The 19,809-nt window shown below is 42.7% G+C and overlaps 1 long non-coding RNA gene across 1 annotated transcript; it reads right to left on the bottom strand.

Moving 5' to 3' along the window:
• Positions 1–1,724: 1,724 nt before the first annotated feature.
• Positions 1,725–11,108, bottom strand: LOC138988628 (uncharacterized). The gene is made up of 3 exons (XR_011464902.1): positions 10,975–11,108; positions 4,358–4,787; positions 1,725–2,715 (listed from the first exon to the last, which is right to left on the bottom strand). It is a non-coding gene; the product is annotated as an uncharacterized lncRNA (long non-coding RNA).
• Between the last annotated feature and the right edge of the window lie 8,701 nt (positions 11,109–19,809).

Genomic DNA, 19,809 nt, shown 5'->3' with positions numbered 1-19,809 from the left:
TTGTCTTTTTTTTGGCCGCGCCTCACAGTTTGCGGGATCCTAGTTCCCCAACCAGGACTCCAACCTGGGCAGAGTCCTAACCACTGGACAACCAGGGGATTCTCTGTTTAGTCTATCTTGATTATTGCCTTGCTCCAAGGGCTTAGAACAGGACATAGCACATAGTACATACTCAATAAGCATCAGTTTATGCAATGAAAGAACGACAGATTTACAGAAGGGGAGACTGTTCCACCATTCATTCAACTTATATCTATAGATACATCCCCACTAGTGCCAGCCTCCATGCTGCACGGGGGTGAGAGAGGATGGGTCACGAATTTATTAAGCACTGGTTGTGTTTCACTAATAATAACAGCAATGTGAAAGTGAAAGTGTTAGTCATTCAGTGCTGTCCAACTCTGCGATCCCCCGTGGACTGTGGCCCACCAGGTTCCTCTGTCCATGGAATTCTCCAGGCAAGAATACTGGAGTGGGTAGCCATTCCCTTCTCCAGTGAATCTGCCCAACCCAGGAATCAAACCTGGGTCTCCTGCATTGCAAGCAGATTGTTTACCGGCTGAGCCAGGGAAGTCCAATACGTGTTTGTGGCTCAGTCGTATCCAACTCTTAGATATGTTTTCTTAATCTTGGGATTGGAAATGGAGCTGATATCTATTCTTGCCAGCAGAGGGCGCGTTTGCCCTAGAAGCTTTCCTTTCAGGACCACTGGCCTAAACTGGACTCACCTCAGCAAAACGCTGTTCTACAAGCCTTGGGCTAATGCTACGGGTTTCTCAGTGTGGTGGAGTCCTCACTGAGGCCACGTCTGGAAAACATCCACCAATAAAGCCCACCTTAGGGCCTTTGCATTTGCTATCGCCATTGTCGGTAACATTCATCTGATATACCCATGTCTGGGTTATATTCTCACTGCCCCATTCCTCTTGACTTTCCCAATCTTTTTTAATAATTTATTTTCTAATTTTTATTTTTGGTTGCACCAGGTTTTTGTTGCTATGCTCAGGCTTTCTCTAGTTTCCACAAGAAGGGGCTGCCCTTCATTGTGGTGCTCGGGCTTCTCATTCGGTGGCTTTTCTTGCTGCAGAGCACGGGGCTCTAGGTGCTTGGGCTTCAGTAATTGTGGCACATGGGTATAGTTGTTCCCCAGCATGTGGATCTTCCTGGACTTTGGATTGAGCCCGTTTCCCCTGCATTGGCAGGTTCTTATCCAGTGTACCACCAGGGAAATCCCGCAATCTTTTTAAAAAATAATTTAATTTATTTATTTATTTTTGGCTGCACTGAGTCTTCACTGCTGCTCAGGCTACTCTCTAGTTGTGGTGTGCTGGCTTCTCATTGGGGTGGCTTCTCTTGTTGCGGAGCACGGGCTCTAGGGTGCACAAACTTTAGTAGCTGCAGCTTTAGGGCTCTAGAGCACAGGCTCAATAGTTGTGGCCCATGGGTTTTTTGCTCCATGGCATGTGGGATCCTCCTGGATCAGGGATCAAACCTGTATGTCCTGCATTAACAGGCAAATTCTTTACCACTGAGCCCCCAGGGATGACTTCCCCAATCTTAAGAAACTTCCAGGGACTTCTGTGGTGTGCTGGAGTCCAGCCCCAGCAGGATCCAGGGGTACCCTCAGGAGAGACGCGTCGGCGTCAGCGAGAGAGAGAGAGAGAGAGAGAGAGAAAGAAAGAATGACACGGGGAGACCAAGCTTCAGTGAGAGAGGCCCGTAGCTTTATTTTCAGAAGGAGCTTTTATACCCTAAGTTGTATAGAGAAGATAATGGGTGCAAAGTCATGCAAGGTCAGCAGTCCTTGACCCTTATCGAAACCAGGCTTTCTTTCTGCAAACCTATCACATACAAAGGCTTTAGGTGATTTACATCATCTTCTGGTCAGGAGACCTGCTAACATTCTTCTTCTGATAAAGGTTAGTCAACCAGAAAAACTTATTTTCTCCAAAGGTGATTTTTCTTAAAGTTTGGCGCCGCTCCCTGAAAGCACTAGATAGAGTTGCATTCCTATAGGGCAAAAGGTGCAGTGGGGGATAATCAAGGGGAGAATTTATTAACTCAAGGGTCTAAGGTTGTTAACATTAAAGCTTCTACTTATTTTCTATATACCAACTATATTCATCAATACACTCCCACGGACACAGTGAGTGGGTAAGGGATATGGAAACTTGGCAGCAAGCATTAGCTCAACAAAGAAATCCTCTACTTAGTTGTATTTTAACAATATTAACTCCCCGAGAAGCTCTGCATTGTTAGAATATCTTAAGCTTCCTGTGCCTCTCTGGTTGGGAGGCTGTGAACAATCACATGTGTAGCAGTAAGAGTCCGGAAACCTATCAGGCAAGTTAAAGAGCTATCTGAGGGATTTGAATTGGAACACACCTAGTATACCCTGGAGACTTATTAACTAGAGCTCTAAGTTGATTTTCTTACAGAGAAAGGTGGTCAGGGATAGCCCCCCATAAATGTCAGAGGAATTGGTGAAAGTCGTAAAATAGTAAAACAAACAGATTCTGGTTTTGGGGTAGACGCTCAGGCAGGTCCAGGGGGGCCCCTCGAGGTCTGACTCGCCTTGCCCATCAGGCCTCTTCCGCATGACCTTGTCATGGGCGGGAACTCCCATGCTGGCTCCTGGCATCTCCCCCTTTTTTGTTTCTTAAGACAGCCAGATGTAATTCAGTCACGAGCTTCTGAGTGCTCTGTCAAAGAATTCTGACAATACAAGGAAGAATAATTATGAAAAGCAGAATTAGAGTGGCCACTGCAGCATAGCTAAAAATAGTAGACAGAATGTTCTTTCCTGAAATAAAGTTAGAGAATGTATGGAAAAAGTCACTTGCTACTCCTGCGGCAGTAAAATCTAATCAGGAGTGTTCCATGGTCTTTATCTGATTGTGAAGTTTTCCTAAATCTAAACTAATTTTGGAGCTATTTCAGACACCTGAAATATGATTTTTAATCTTTTCCCAGTCATAATCTGTGTCGTTTACTTTCAACCGTGTTACACATATCCACCAATAGTCGGCATGACAGGACAGTGCCAATTTCACTTTTAATGCCTGTAATTCAGTTCCAATATGTATTATTGCTGCTTCTAGGGCGTCTATCTTCATTTCTAGTTTCCTGTCTATAGCTTCCTGTGTTGCCAATGTTAAAGAAACATTTTTGGACATAGTATCAACATATTGAGCAGTATATACTTGTTGAGTTAATGGTATTGCTGCCACACTAACAGAAGTAATTGCAGTTATCAAAGCTGCTATTCCCAGGATCAGTAGGCCCACAAACCACTGTGATCGCATTAAATCCTGTAGTTGTTGTAATACAGCAAGACCATAATTATATCAACGTGTGGTTACAGTTTCAGGCACCATAAGATAGGGTGGACGTTGCAACACCACAAAAGAGCAAACATTATATTGGGGGGTCAAACAAGATGAGAGCATACATTGTTCACAAGACACTACATGAGGTCCACCTGAATAATTCATTTGTATATTAAGTCTTTTGGAATCATTAGAGAAGAGAAAAACATAAGGCGAGGGTAGACAAGCTAAAATAGAATAAGTAGAAATATTTTCTGGCCGGGTTAAGGTAGTAGGGGCAGTGGCGGTAAGGGCCCTCCAAATTTCTGGTTGTCAAAAAGTTCTGCCCTTAGCGGTATAAGACAGCATAGGAGGAACAAATTGATTATTATGCCATCTAGTGGCGAGTAATGGCCAAGGAACTGGATTTTCTTTCCAATTGTCAAATCTACCGTTAAATGCATCATCGGTCATTGGATCCTGACCTGGATCGGGGTTGCTCCAGTCCTGAATGGTATAATTTCCTCCTCCTGGTATTCTGTAATCAATTCTAGAATTATAAGTACAAGATTTCCAAATCCGATACCTGGAACGACCATCTATGGTGTTCCATATGACATCTGAAGGGGCAGCATTGTGACAATTTGGATATTTTGGTGGAGATTTGGAAAGCAGGGATTTGTAGGGGTCAAGGATCCCGGGCATACGAGCCAGTAATATCCAAACTGACCGGTAATTTGAGGATGGGGAATCTGTCAGAATTGCTTTTTTAGAGGCTCCAATACATCCTTCTTTGGTAGGAGTAATAAAGCTTTCTGTATGATCAAAGGGGAAGTTGAAACAAACAGGAAGATCGTCTGTTAATCCCTTAAAGGTATAATTGAAATTAATAGGGTATTTATCCTTTGTGTAGGAAGTGTATGATCCTCCCAATAACTGAGGCTGGTTTGTGTGGACCCGTATAGGGTCACTGTTCCAAGTAACTACTTGAAAGGAGGATCTGGGAAGTATGCCCATTACTTTTCTGGAGCGGGGGAGGAGGCGCTTACCTGGCAAGATAGTAAGGCAAGCAGAGCAATAAACACTCTCTCAGGAGAGGCTGGAGAGCCCTGCAGGGAAGCTACCCCTTGTGCCTGGTGACAGAGCATCTTAATCTGTCCCCAGGTAGGTATGGAGGCTTGTTGAGTTGCACAAGCTGGGCGTCCTGGTGGTCTCCTGCAGGGTAAAGAATTAGGGGGGACAGTATCTTTTAGACGGAGTTGTGACATCCGTCTGGTGGGTGGTTCCTCTTTCTGTTCATCCGGGATCTCTGGTGTCATCTGTCTCGAGGTCAGCTGGACTTCCCGTATCGGTGGAGGGAGTGGAGGTAGAGGAGGTCCCTTCCTTTTTTGTGGTCGAGGCAATGCGGGGACCAGGTGCCTGGGGGGCTGCGACATGATGAATCAGTCTGTCCAGGATCCAAATTGGAGAATCTGCGTCCTGTGGAAAAACACAAGCATATCCTCGGCCGCTAGTTAATAATGGGTCGGGACCCCTCCATTGTCCAGAGAGGAGGTCCTTCCACTTCACCAACGGCTTTATATTTTGTTGTTCCAGGCACCAATGGCGAAGCATTGCAGTGGCTCCAGATGAATCAACATTCAGGTTATTTATTACAAAGAGAGCATGCTGCAGGATCTGATGGGGGGAACTATGTTTAAATTCCCCTTCCTGTAATTTTTGAATTTGTATTTTTAATGTTTGATGTGCTCTTTCTACTATAGCTTGTCCCTGTGGATTGTAGGGGATGCCTGTGTTATGTTTTATTTGAAACTTTATACAAAATTCTTGGAAAGACTTAGAAGTGTAAGTAAGGGTATTATCAGTTTTTAAAGCTTTTGGTAGGCCTAAATATGAAAAACAAGTAAAGAGATGTCGTACTACATCCTTATATGCCTCTCCAGTGCGAGCAGTTGCAATAATGACATGAGAAAAAGTATTTACAGTTACATGAACAAAAGACAATTTTCCAAATGAGGAGACATGAGTTACGTCCATCTGCCAGAGTATATTAGGTCTGACACCGCGAGGGTTAGCTCCCATAGGTAAATTATTTATAGTAGTGGGACAATGTGAATAGGAATGAACAATCTCTCAAGCAGATTCTTTTTTTTTTTATTTTATTTTTAAACTTTATGTAATTGTATTAGTTTTGCCAAATATCAAAATGAATCCGCCACAGGTATACATGTGTTCCCCATCCTGAACCCTCCTCCCTCCTCCCTCCCCATACCATCCCTCTAGGTCGTCCCAGTGCACTAGCCCCAAGCATCCAGTATTGTGCATCAAACCTGGACTGGCATCTTGTTTCATACATGTTATTTTACATGTTTCAATGCCATTCTCCCAAATCTTCCCACCCTCTCCCTCTCCCATAGAGTCCATAAGACTGTTCTATACATCAGTGTCTCTTTTGCTGTCTCGTACACAGGGTTATTGTTACCATCTTTCTAAATTCCATATATTTGCATTATTATACTGTATTGGTGTTTTTACTTCTGGCTTACTTCACTCTGTATAATAGGCTCCAGTTTCATCCACCTCATTAGAACTGATTCAAATGTTTTCTTTTTAATGGCTGAGTAATACTCCATTGTGTATATGTACCATAGCTTTCTTATCCATTCATCTGCTGATGGACATCTAGGTTGCTTCCACCTTGAGGAATCTGAAATTGATATCTTAATGCAGTAGCATTTTGATGATGGAGTGAATGAGAGGCTCGGGGTTCTTCAAAAGCAGAGGCCACTGTAACCTTGGTTAGTGAATCTGCCAGATCATTTAAGACATTTAAAGGTCCGGGCAGTCCAGAGTGAGCTCGAATGTGGCCAATAAAAAATGCTCAGTTTCCTTTCCAAATTTGTTGCTGCAGTTTAGTTAACAAGTGAAATATTGTGGTTTTGTTTTCAGGTAAAACTGCAGTCTCAATATGCAGAAACAGCCTGACCACATACTGAGAGTCAAAGTAAAGGTTAAATTCCTCCTCTGCAAACATAACAAAGGCCTCTATAACAGCTATGAGTTCAGCTCTTTGAGCTGAAGTTTCTTGTGTTTGTAAAACCTTATGCTGATTTCTTGTAACTATAGAAGCTCTGCCATTAGCTGACCCATCAGTAAAGGCCATTTGAGCATCTGGAATGGGGAATTGTTTGCACCTAACAGGAAAAATAACTGGGTGTCTAGATATAAAGTTTAACAAAGCACGTGAGGGTAAATGATGCAGAATTTGACCAAAATAGTTTCCTATGGCAATCTGCCAATTTTCATCAAACATTAGAAGAGCATCAATCTGTTCTTTGTTATATGGAATTACAATTTCTGATGGCTCGTTACCAAATAATTCAATGTTCCACTTTCTTCCTTTTAATATCAACTTAGCTATCACCCCTGGATAAGAAGCCACTACCTTTTTAGCTTGAGCAGGAAGGTGGACCCACTCTAGGGGGCCGTTTTGCCATAAACCCCCCGTAGGTGCAGTTGGGGTAGCCAGGCAAAGGAATTGCCAGACAGTTGTCAGTTCAATTCTTTTCACGTAACTATCAGATAAAGCCTTTTCTACTTTGTGTAGGGCCTCCTGAGCCTCAACAGTTAATTGCCTTTTTGAAGTTGGATCAGGATCCCCACGCAGAATGTTGAAAAGAGGCTTCAGCTCAGCAGTGGTTAGTTTTAGATAGGGCCTTATCCAATTAATATCACCTAAAAGTTTTTGATAATCATTCAGAGTAACAAGATGGTCCTTTCTTGATTTTAGTGGGGCATGAGTTACTGTTTCTGAATTTATAACCCTTCCTAAATAAGTTATGGGTGGATTGGTTTGAATTTTTTCTGGGACAACTTTCAAGCCTCTAGCCAGTAATGCCTGAGTTAATTTGTGAAGAACAGATTGTAGGTGGGCCCTATCTGGGTGAGCTATGAGGATATCATCCATGTAATAGATCATGTATACTTGTTCATATTTAGCCCTAATATCTTCTAGAGCAGCATTAACAAATTTTTGACATAAGGTAGGGCTATTTTTCATTCCCTGAGGTAACACTTTCCATTGAAATCTCAAATAAGGCTGTTTAAAATTTTCTGAAGGGAGACTAAAGGCAAATCGCTTTTTATTTTTGGTATTTAAGGGAGTGGTAAAGAAACAATCCTGTAAATCAATAACAATTATATCCTTTGGGAATAGCTACCGGGGAAGGGAGCCCAGGTTGTAAGGCCCCCATATCTTCCACAGTGGCATTAATGGCTCTCAAATCTTGTAAGAGTCGCCACTTACCAGATTTTTTCTTAATAACAAAAATGGGAGTATTCCACGGACTATTAGAGGGCTCAATGTGTCCTAATTGCAACCGCTCAAAAACTAAAGTCTTAGCTGCCGATAATTTTTCTTTAGGTAGAGGCCACTGTTCTACACACACTGGATCTTGAGATCTCCATGTGATAGGGTTGGCAGCAAAAACAATGGCCTCCATTATAAATTTGGATACCCTAATCCAGTACATTGCTGTCGAGGAGTTGGGCATATTGGCTCAATTATTCCTGTCTGTTATTTGCCTAATCCTTTTGATGGATCATAGCCCATATGGAGCATTTGGGAGGTCACTTTGTCATCAGGGCTAAAAAGTAGCACTCCCATTTGAGACAGCATGTCCCTCCCCCATAGGGTAAAGGGAAGCAAAGGAACTACATAGGGTTGGAAAGTTCCACAGGTATCCTCAAACCGCCAATCTAATATTTTTGCACTCTTAACTACTGCAGGGGCTCTCCCTAATCCCACCAGCTCATTTTCAGTAGTATATGTTGGCCAGGAGCTGGGCCGTTTTTTCCCAGCAATGCAAGAGACATCTGCTCCTGTGTCTAAAAGCCCCACAATAGACTTGCCACTGACCAGAATATTTTTCATGGGGCGTTTCTGAGTAATTTCTGTTATCCAAAAGACCATATCACTGGACCCAAATCCTTTTTCCTGTCTCTCACTTTGAGTAGCGGTGTGTCCTATGGCAGTGTAGTAGGGCAAAAGTAAAAGTTGAGCTATTCTTTGTCCCTGATGAATTTGTGTAGTTTTAGTTGGGGGTGAAATCATTATCTGAATTTCTCCTGTATAATCTGAATCAATCACTCTGGGGATAATTGTAAGACCTTGCATAGCTGAGGAGCTTCTGCCTAATATAATTCCCACCAGGCCTGTTGGTAATGGACCTTTAACCCCTGTAGGGATTTTTTTTTTTTTTTTGTAAAATCTCAAAACATAATGATTTTTAGAAAGGACCACATGTGTGTGTAGTGAGTCACTTCAGTCGTGTCCAACTCTGTGACCCCATGGACTGTAGCCTGCCAGGCTCCTCTGTCCATGGGATTCTCCAGGCAAGAAGACTGGAGTGGGTCGCCATTTCCTTCTCTGGGGGTTCTTCTCGACCTATGAATTGAACCCATGTTTCTTGTGTCTCGTTGGCAGACGGGTTCTTTTTTTTTGTTTTGTTTTGTTTTGTTTGTTTGTTTTGTTTTGTTTTTTAATTTTTTATTCCTTTATTTCTCATGTGTTCCCCATCCTGAACCCTCCTCCCTCCTCCCTCCCCATACCTCCCTCCCCATATAGTAGGACTATCTGGTGTTAATATTGTTGAGGTGGTGGAACTGAGGTCCAGTCCTGCACTGCCTGGGGTTGCTCTGATGAGTTCTGAGATGGGATGAAGGGTATTAATGGGTTTAGCGTTGTTGCCCCAATCGTTGTCGGGGCCTGAGGCTGGCCCCTCAACCCGTTTTCCCTACTGCTGGTCAGGAACTAGCAAGGTTCCGTTTTTATGGAATTTTGATCTGCAGTCCTTTGTCCAGTGATATCCCTTCTGACAACGAAGGCAAGGAGTCTTAGGGAGATTAGGAGTCACAGCCAGGGAGGCAGGATTTGGCAGAGAAGAACCAGCTGTTTTTTGGGGGCAAGCGCGGATAAAGTGCCCCTCCTGGCCACAAGAAAAGCAGGCTTTGGACAGGTTAGTATTCTGTCCTTGATTATTTAAATAACTCTTTGATGGATTATTCCTGCCTGCAAACAAGGATTGAACTGTCTGTTGATAAGAACTTCCTTTTATGGCTGCAGCTATGACAATGCCCCGCATTATTGCTGGTCCTACATCTGCGCATTGCTTGATGTAGTCTCCTATCTCCCCAGATTTTTTTATAGGACGTAGGATGGCCTGGCAGGTAGAATTAGCATTTTCAAATGCCAGTTGTTTTACCAATATTCCAGCTGCCTCATCACTAGGAATTACCCTGTGAATTCCCTCTATAAGTCGTGATACAAAGTCCTCATATGGCTCTTCTGGTTTTTGTTTAATGTTTGAAAAGGAAGAGGTTGATTCTTTCCCTCGAGGCAATGATCGCCAGGACCCAAGGGCGCAGGCTGTTACCTGTTCTAAAGCCTCTCTATCTAGACCCATCTGATCTCTAATTGTATCAAATTCATTAATTCCCTCCAACATTTCTTGTACAATGTGTCTCGGGCCATATCTGCGGTTAGCACTAGCCTGCTTTCGGGCGAGGTCCTCATATTCAGCTCTCCAGAGTAGATATTGTCCTCCAGACAGAGAAGCCTTAGCGACTGTTTTCCAGTCGTATGGGATCATCCATCTGGCCGCTAAAGCGTCTAACAATGTAAGGGTGTATGGAGCTGTAGCCCCATATAAAGCACAAGCCTGTTTGAGTTCTTTAATCAGTTTCATTGAAAGGGGTTCCCAGGAGGGGACGTCTCTCCCATCCCTTTCCTCAAAAATTACAGAAAAACAAGCCTCAAGGTGGGGATCAAATTCATCTTCGGGACTAGAAAAAACCCTTCTCTGAGAAACTCCTAGCGGAGGCCGCTTCCCCTCATAAGGAGGAGGAGGTATGGGGGGATGGGAGCGTCCCATGTTTCTCTTTTCCTGTTCTGGAGATTTAACTGTTTGCTGTTTGGATCTTACGAATGGTCTGATTGGGGATGTTTCTCTCAAGCTCTTAGGAGCATCTTTAGCTGAAAAAGACCAATATTCATCAGAATGATAGCGAGCTGCTGCTGCTTCTAAATCTTTTTCATCTTGGAGCGAAAGCTGTTCCTCCTTTTCATCCCCACTTTCTAAATAACTGTTGGTGTTCATGGCAGCCAGCATACTTCTTAACTGCCGATAGCTAGGCTTGGACTCTTCCTCCTCACTTTCCTCCTTAATAGGCACTCGTTCAGATTCATGAGCAGGGTCTAAAGCATCTCTAATCATATTCCATAAGGAAAAGGTATCAGTGGGCACCCTTTCCGGACATGCAGAATGTAGTAAGTTTTTAACTGTTTCCTTACCTTCTCCCATGTTTCTAAGTTAACAGTGCCCTCTTCTGGAAACCAAGGACACTGTTCTTGTACAAATGTAAAAAAGGATTGAACATTAGCCTTTTTAACCTTAATTCCTCTTTTGTTTAACAATTGCAAGATTACTCCTATAAAGAGTTGTTGTTCTTTTGACTCCTTGTTACCCATGTCAGAGATTTCTGTCTGCAAGGAAAGAGTCAACACTACCCACTCCTACTCACCCTACCTATCTTATGCAGGGGGGTCCGCGGCACCCTGAGTGGGGTCCTAGCCTTCGCGAAAAACTGCACAATGGGGGAGACTTACCTTCGGGACCCTGTTCGGGTGCCACTTGCTGGGGTCCAGCCCCAGCAGGATCCAGGGGTACCCTCAGGAGAGACGGCGTCGGCGTCAGCGAGAGAGAGACAGAGAATGACACGGGGAGACCAAGCTTCAGTGAGCAAGGCCCGTAGCTTTATTTTCAGAAGGAGCTTTTATACCCTAAGTTGTATAGAGAAGATAATAGGGGGTGCAAAGTCATGCAAGGTCAGCAGTCCTTGACCCTTATCGAAACCAGGCTTTCTTTCTGCAAACCTATCACATACAAAGGCTTTAGGTGATTTACATCATCTTCTGGTCAGGAGACCTGCTAACATTCTTCTGATAAAGGTTAGTCAACCAGAAAAACTTATTTTCTCCAAAGGTGATTTTTCTTAAAGTTTGGCGCCGCTCCCTGAAAGCACTAGATAGAGTTGCATTCCTATAGGGCAAAAGGTGCAGTGGGGATAATCAAGGGGAGAATTTATTAGCTCAAGGGTCTAAGGTTGTTAACATTAAAGCTACTACTTGTTTTCTATATACCAGCTATATTGATCAATACACCCCCAGGGACACAGTGGGTAAGGGATATGGAAACTTGGCAGCAAGCATTAGCTCAACAAAGAAATCCTCTACATAGTTGTATTTTAACAATATTAACTCCCCGAGAAGCTCTGCATTGTTAGAGTATCTTAAGCTTCCTGTGCCTCTCTGGTTGGGAGGCTGTGAACAATCACATGCGTAGCTGTAAGAGTCCGGAAACCTGTCAGGCAAGTTAGAGAGCTATCCGAGGGATTTGAATTGGAACACACCTATTATACTCTGGAGACTTATTAACTAGAGCTCTAAGTTGATTTTCTTACAGAGAAAGGTGGTCGGCGATAAATATCAGAGGAGTTGGTGAAAGTCATGAAATAGTAAAACAGACAGATTCTGGTTTAGGCCTCTCCCGCATGACCTTGTCATGGGTGGGAACTCCTGTGCTGGCTCCCGGCAGTGGTGGTCCAGTGGTTAAGACTTCTAGGCTCCCAATGCAGGAGGCGCGGGTTCCATCCCTGGTCAGGGAACTAGAACCAGCAAGCCTCAATTAAAAAGATCCCACATGCTGCTACTAAGACCCTGCAGCTAGATAAGCAAAACAATTTTAAAAAGAACCTTCCATCACTGATGAGTGTATATCACATAGCCTGTAAGTCATATTATGCTTTTAAAGACTTCTGTACATTGACAATGCCCACTTTTTTTTTTTTTCCCCAAACATTGATCTATTTATTTGGCTACTCTGGGACTTAGTTGCGGCATGCAGGGTCTTAGATCTTCGTTGCAGCATGCAGGAGCCTTAGTTATGGCATGCAAATTCTTAGTTGTGTTACATGGAACCTACTTACTTCCCCATCCAACCATCTCGTCCTTTGTCATCCCCTTCTCCTCCTGTCCTCAATCTTTCCCAGCATCAGGGTCTTTTCCAATGAGTCGAGAATTTAATAAACTTGACTTATGATTTCATTTTATTTAAAGTATATTTATTTAAGTTTTTAAAATAGATAATACATCATTCAAAAAATATGGATAAAATGTATACTGTGAATTATCTTTCCCATGCCTGTCCCATGTAATAGTGTTAACTTCTTAAGGTTTTTTAACCTCTTAATATTAAGTGATGTTTAGTATTCATTCTTATGTATACTTACAGACATTTTACAACATGATAAAAGAAAATATATACTTTATTTTTGCAGTTGTTTTGTTTGGAGTTGATTTCATCTCGGTATACTAATGATTCTTTTTTTAATCTTCTGGACTGTTTCATACTAGACTGATGATGTTTTTGAATTATCCTTTTCCACTAGTCATAGATCACTGACCCATGGAATTGTCTAAAATTTCAAAACTCTAACAACTCACTCAAATATAAGTTTCATAATAGTTTTTGAAGAACTCAGTAGCACCAAGGAGGTATGGGAGAAATTGCTGTCTGTTCCACTAATAAAATCATATTATACCACATCTATTGTCCCCTTCTCCTCCTGCCTTCAATCTTTCCCAGCATCAGGATCTTTTCAAATGAGTCAGCTCTTCACATCAGGTGGCCAAAGGTGCCGGGAGCCACCAGGGGAGATCCCACCCATGACAAAGGTCATGCGGGAGAGACCTGACAGGCAAAGGCAGATCAGACCTCAAGGGACCCCCTGAATGTGCTCAAGCATCTACCCCAAAACCAGAATCTGTCTGTCTTACTATTTTGTGCCTTTCACCAACTCTTCTGACATTAACAGGGGGCTATCCCCGACCACCTTTCTCTGGAAAAAGTCAACTTAGGGCTGTAATTAATAAGTCTCCTGGGCATGATAGGAGTGTTTCATTTTTTTTTTTATTCAATTTTAATTAAAAAAAAAATTATACATGTGTTCCCCATCCTGAACCCTCCTCCCTCCTCCCTCCCCATACCATCCCTCTGGGTCGTCCCAGTGCACCAGCCCCAAGCATCCAGCATCGTGCATTGAACCTGGACTGGCATCTCATTTCATACATGACATTTCACATGTTTCAATGCCATTCTCCCAAATCTTCCCAGCCTCTCCCTCTCCCACAGAGTCCATAAGCCTGTTCTATACATCAGTGTCTCTTTTGCTGTCTTGTATACAGGGTTATCGTTACCATCTTTCTAAATTCCATATATATGCGTTAGTATACTGTATTGGTGTTTGTCCTTCTGGCTTACTTCACTCTGTATAATAGGCTCCAGTTTCATCCACCTCATTAGAACTGATTCAAATGTATTCTTTTTAATGGCTGAGTAATACTCCATTGTGTATATGTACCACAGCTTTCTTATCCATTCATCTGCTGATGGACATCTAGGTTGTTTCCATGTCCTGGCTATTATAAACAGTGCTGCGATGAACATTGGGGTACACGTGTCTCTTTCCCTTCTGGTTTCCTCAGTGTGTATGCCCAGCAGTGGGATTGCTGGATCATAAGGCAGTTCTATTTCTAGTTTTTTAAGGAATCTCCACACTGTTCTCCATAGTGGCTGTGCTAGTTTGCATTCCCACCAACAGTGTAAGAGGGTTCCCTTTTCTCCACACCCTCTCCAGCATTTATTATTTGTAGACTTTTGGATCGCAGCCATTCTGACTGGTGTGAAATGGTATCTCATAGTGGTTTTGATTTGCATTTCTCTGAGATAGGAGTGTTTCAATTCAAGCCCCTCTGATGGCTTTCTAGCTTGCCTGACACGTTTATCCATACTCTTACAATTAACACACATGATTGTTCACAACTCCCCAACCTTGAAAGGCACGGGAAGCCAAAACATTCTAAAAGTCCTAATGAGCATAGAGTCCTTTAAGGGATGAAAAATTATTAGAATAGATAGTACTGGTAAAGGGCTTCACTATGGGCCAATGCTTGCTGCCAAGTGCCCATATCCCTTATCCATTGTGCACCTGGGAGTGCATTGGTTAACATAGTTGGAATGTAAGAAAAACAAGCAGCAGCCTTGAAATTAACTACATCAGACCTTTGAGCTAATTGGTTCCTTCTTTGTTGTAACTTACTGCACCTTTGCTCTATGAGAATGTAACTCTGTTTAGCACTTTATGAGGCTGACATAGATTAGAAATATAAAGAAAAAACACTTCAAGGGAAAATAAGTTTTCTGGTTGAACAGCCTTTATCAAAAAAGGGTCATAAAATGTCTACAGGCCTCCAAGGCCAGAAGATATTGTACACAATATTGTTTATGGGAAAGGTATGCAGAAAAAATCCTGGTTTTGATAAAGACAAAACAGTTGTAATGTTTGGGCTGACTCTGTATGACTTTGCATCTTTCATTTCCCTCTATGTACAAGTCAAGGTAAAAAAGTTCCTTTTGAAAATAAAGTATGGGCCTCGCTCACCGAAGCTTGGTCTCCCCATGTCATTCTTTTTTTCTTTTTCCCTCCTTTTCTCTCTCTGTTCTTCTTTCAGGATGACTCCTTAGAACACAAGAGCTTTATTGGCTTTCTGTGTTAATCAAGGAAGAGCAAACCTCTTTCTCTTCTCTTTATTCTTTCTCCTTTATTCTCTTATCGTTCGACCCCGGACTATCAGGTTTCAGTCCATTATAAGACCCGTGTCATCTCTCTCTCGCCAACGCTGTCTTTCCTGAGGGTACCCTAGGATCCTGCTGGGGCTGGACCCCAGCACAAAGGATTGGAGTTCCAGCTTCAACATCAGTCCTTCCAATGAATATTCAAGATTGATTTCCTTTAGGATTGACTGCTTTGATCTCTTTGCAGTCCAAGGGACTCTGAAGAGTCTTCAACACCACAGTTCAAAAGCATCAATTCTTTGGCACTCAGCTTTCTTCATAGTCCAACTCTCACATCCATACATGATTTCTGGAAAAACCATAGCCTTGATTAGTCGGACTTTTGTTGGCAAAGTAATGTCTCTGCTTTTTAATATGCTGTCTAGGTTGGTCATAACTTTCCTTCCAAGGAGTAAGCGTCTTTTAATTTCACGGCTGCAGTCACCATCTGCAGTGATTTTGGAGCCCCCAAAATATTCCGCCACTGTTTCCCCGTCTATTTGCCATGAAGTGATGGGACCAGATGCCATGATCTTAGTTTTCTGAATGATGAGCTTTAAGCCAACTTTTTCACTCTCCTCTTTCACTTTCATCAAGAGGCTCTTTAGTTCTTCTTCACTTTTTGCCATAAGGGTGGTGTCATCAGCATATCTGAGGTTATTGATATTTCTCCTGGCAATCTTGATTCCCGCTTGTGCTTCATCTAGCCCAGCATTTCTCATGATTTACTCTGCATATAAGTTAAATAAGCAGGGTGACAATATACAGCCTTCATGTACTCCTTTCCCTATATAGAACCAGTCTCTTGTTCCATGTTGTTCTAACTGTTGCTTTCTGACCTGCATACAGATTTCTCAAGAGGCAGGTCAGGTGGTCTGGTATTCCCATCTCTTTCAGAATTTTTCACAGTTTATTGTGATCCACACAGTTAAAGGCTTTGGCAAAGTCAATAAAGCAGAAATAGATGTTTTTCTGGAACTCTCTTGCTTTTTTGATGATCCAGCGGATGTTGGGAATTTGGTCTCTGGTTCCTCTGCCTTTTCTCAAACCAGCTTGAACATCTGGAAGTTCAAATCCCTTACAGTTATACAGTGGAAGTGAGAAATAGATTTAAGGGACTAAATCTGATAGACTGCCTGATGAACTATGGACAGAGGTTTGTGACATTGTACAGGAGACAGGGATCAAGACCATCCCCAAGAAAAAGAAATGCAAAAAAGCAAAATGGCTGTCTGAGGAGGCCTTACAAATAGCTGTGAAAAGAAGAGAAGCGAAAAGCAAAGGAGAAAAGGAAAGATATACCCATTTGAATGCAGAGTTCCAAAGAATAGCAAGGAGAGATAAGACAGCCTTCCTCAGTGATCAGTGCAAAGAAATAGAGGAAAACAATAGAATGGGAAAGACTAGAGATCTCTTCAAGAAAACTAGAGATACCAAGGAAACACTTCATGCAAAGATGGGCTCAATAAAGGACAGAAATTGTATGGACCTAACAGAAGCAGAAGATATTAAGAATAGGTGGCAAGAATACACAGAACTGAACAAAAAAGATCTTCATGACCCAGATAATCACGATGGTTTGATCACTCACCTAGAGCCAGACATCCTGGAATGTGAAGTCAGATGGGCCTTAGGAAGCATCACTACGAACAAAGCTAGTGGAGGTGATGGAATTCCAGTTGAGCTATTTCAAATCCTAAAAGATGATGCTGTGAAAGTGCTGCACTCAATATGCCAGCAAATTTGGAAAACTCAGCAATGGCCACAGGACTGGAAAAGGTCAGTTTTCATTCCAATCCCAAAGAAAGGCAATGCCAAAGAATGCCCAAACTACCACACAATTGCACTAATCTCACACGCTAGTAAAATAATGCTCAAAATTCTCCAAGCCAGGCTTCAACAATACATGAACCGTGAACTTCCAGATGTTCAAACTGATTTTAGAAAAGGCAGAGGAACCAGAGATCAAATTGCCAACTATGTTTATAGAACTGTTCAATTTTGCCGATAAGGTGCCTGTGAAATGGTCTGTCCATTGGCCTTTATTTACATTCCATGATTGCTACTAATGTTGAATGCCTTTTCAGATGTTTGAGACATTTCCTGACATCTTTCATTACTTGGTAATGATTTGGTAGCAGATTCAACACAGCTGAGCTGAGCACTTGTATATATAAAATCTCCATATGGAACAAAAATACAAAATAGTGATCTTTGGAGATTGTAAATACAAGAGTATTCATTGAACTGCACTTTTGTATTTTATACACTTTTCTGCATTTTTAATATTCCACATGTGCAAGTATATAAAAAAGCTCAAAACACAAAAGGTGAACAAACTCAGTCCCACCTCATCCCCCACAGTGTTTCCAACACATCCACCCACTTTCCACCTCAGCCCTTCCTAGTAACATGTTTTATCAGACTCTTATGTCCTTCTAGTGTTTTTTTTTTTCCTTCATGCTGCTGCTGCTGCTGCTGCCAAGTCGCTTCAGTCGTGTCCGACTCTGTGCGACCCCATAGATGGCAGCCCACCAGGCTCCCACATCCCTGGGATTCTCCAGGCAAGAACACTGGAGTGGGTTGCCATTTTCTTCTCCAATGCGTGAAAGTGAAGTCACTCAGTCCTGTCCGACTCTTCGTGACCCCATGGACTGCAGCCTACCAGGCTCCTCCGTCCATGGGATTTTCCAGGCAAGAGTACTGGAGTGGGGTGCCATTGCCTTCTCCCCTTTCTCATGCAGAGAGAAGCAAATATTGTTACATACTTATTTACATATATCCCTTTGTTCACAAAAGCAGGCTTGCTAGTTACTGTAGGGAATGCACTCCACTTTTTGTGTACACCTTGGAGGCTATTTCATGTCAGTACATAGTCTCCTTGTTCTTTTAAAAATTTATTCATTGAGAAAAAGTCCGATACTTTGGCCACCAGATGCAAAGAGCTGACTCATTTGAAAAGACCCTGATGCTGGGAAAGATTGAAGGAGGGAGGACAAGGGGACAACAAAGGATGAGATGGTTGGATGGCATCACTGACTCAATGGGCATGAGTTTGAGTAAACTCTGGGAGTTGGTGATGGACAGGGAGGCCTGGCGTGCTGCAGTTCATGGGGTTGCAAAGAGTTGGACACGACAGAGTGACTGATCTGAACTGAAAAAAAAGTTTGGAGGGGATCTTAGTTCCCTGGCCAGAGATTGAACCTGGGCCCTCAGAGTGAAAGCATGGAGTCCTAAACATTGGACTGACTGGGAATTTCCATTCTTACATTTTTTAAAAAGTTGCCCAGTATCCCAGAGTATGAATAGTCCACCTCTTGCTTATCGGGTTGTTTTTCACTTGGGTTGTGAGTAAAATCTTTTGCTTCTACAAACAAGGCTGCAATGAATAATCTTGTATTTAGGCCATTTCACATGGCAGCAAGTATATGTTTAGGAAAATTTTCTACCAGCTGGATGACATGGTCAAAGACTAGAATGAGATCCTAGCAAATGCCCTCCATAGGGTTTGTGGCAACTACACTGACAGAAGCACAACGTCTGCAACCTCTGTCCTCACCTGCTGCATTAAGAGGAGAACTCTGGTAACTCCGTGCCATTTTTAACATGCATTTGTCTTATTCCCAGTGAGGTTTGGCATCTATTCTTCACTCCCACCTTCTTGAAACATTCTTCCTATGGACTTGCTAGGCTCAATCTCCTAGTTTTTTTAGTATTTCTTTTTAATTCTGCCAGATAATAATGTGATGGTGATGTTTAAGAACCAACATTGCCGACACTAACAGAGCAAGTGCCAGTGTGTGTCAGGTGTCTGCCAAGCCATATGCTGTCATTGCCTTATCTGACTCTCACAGAATAACAAGGTGGGTACTGTTATCTCCGTTTTATGAATAAAGTCACTGAGGCAGAGATATTTTCTAACTCACTCCTGGTCACATGAGTAGTAATCAAGGAACAGGAATTGAAATCTAGTTTTGGGGCTACCCTGGTGGTAAGGAATCCACCTGCCCATACAGGAGACATGGGTTTGATCCCTGATCTGGGAAGATCCCACATGCTGCAGAGCAATGAAGCCCATGTGCCACAACTATTTAGCCTGTGCTCTAGAGCCCAGGAGCTGCAACTGCTGAAGCTGTGTGTCCTAGAGTCCAAGCTGTACAACAATAGAAGCCACTGTAATGAGAAGCCAACACCACAACTGGAGAGTAGCCCCAGAGAAAAGCCCAAGCAGCAATGAAGACCCAGCACAGTAAATACAGTTTTTAAAAAAGAAGGAAATCTAGTTCTGTCTGAGCCCCATGAAGCCACTGTCTATACATCTTTTACTGAAGAAGGCAGTATTAGGGATTGTAGCACAGGGCAGAGATGAAAGGGTTACAGCCAGAAGAACCAGAAGAGGGGATTCAGGCTCTGCCACTCAGAAACCAGGTGACTTTGGTCAAATGATGGGCACTCTACTTCAGTTTCTTCATCTTTAAATTGGGGCAGAGCATCATGATGATGGTAAACAGTAAACATCAAAATACACACATGAATATACATGCAATGAACATTAGGGAGCACCCACTCTGTCAGGCACTGTTCTCACTGCTGGTAACATAGCAGCAAACAAGCAGACAAAAATCCATGCCCTGCAAGTATGAACAAGAATAATTTGTAGAACATATCAGTCTCAGGTAGTGAAGAGTGTTGGGGGAATAATGAGGGCAGGAGAGGAGTTGGGAGGTGACTATTTTAAGTAGAGTGGTCTAGATCAGCCTCAATAAGGT

Source organism: Bos mutus, chromosome 7 (genome assembly GCF_027580195.1).
Source record: "Bos mutus isolate GX-2022 chromosome 7, NWIPB_WYAK_1.1, whole genome shotgun sequence".
NCBI classification, from domain to species: Eukaryota; Metazoa; Chordata; class Mammalia; order Artiodactyla; family Bovidae; genus Bos; species Bos mutus.
The sequence above is the reverse complement of the archived record's forward strand: the minus strand, read 5'-3'. Positions and strand labels throughout refer to the sequence as shown.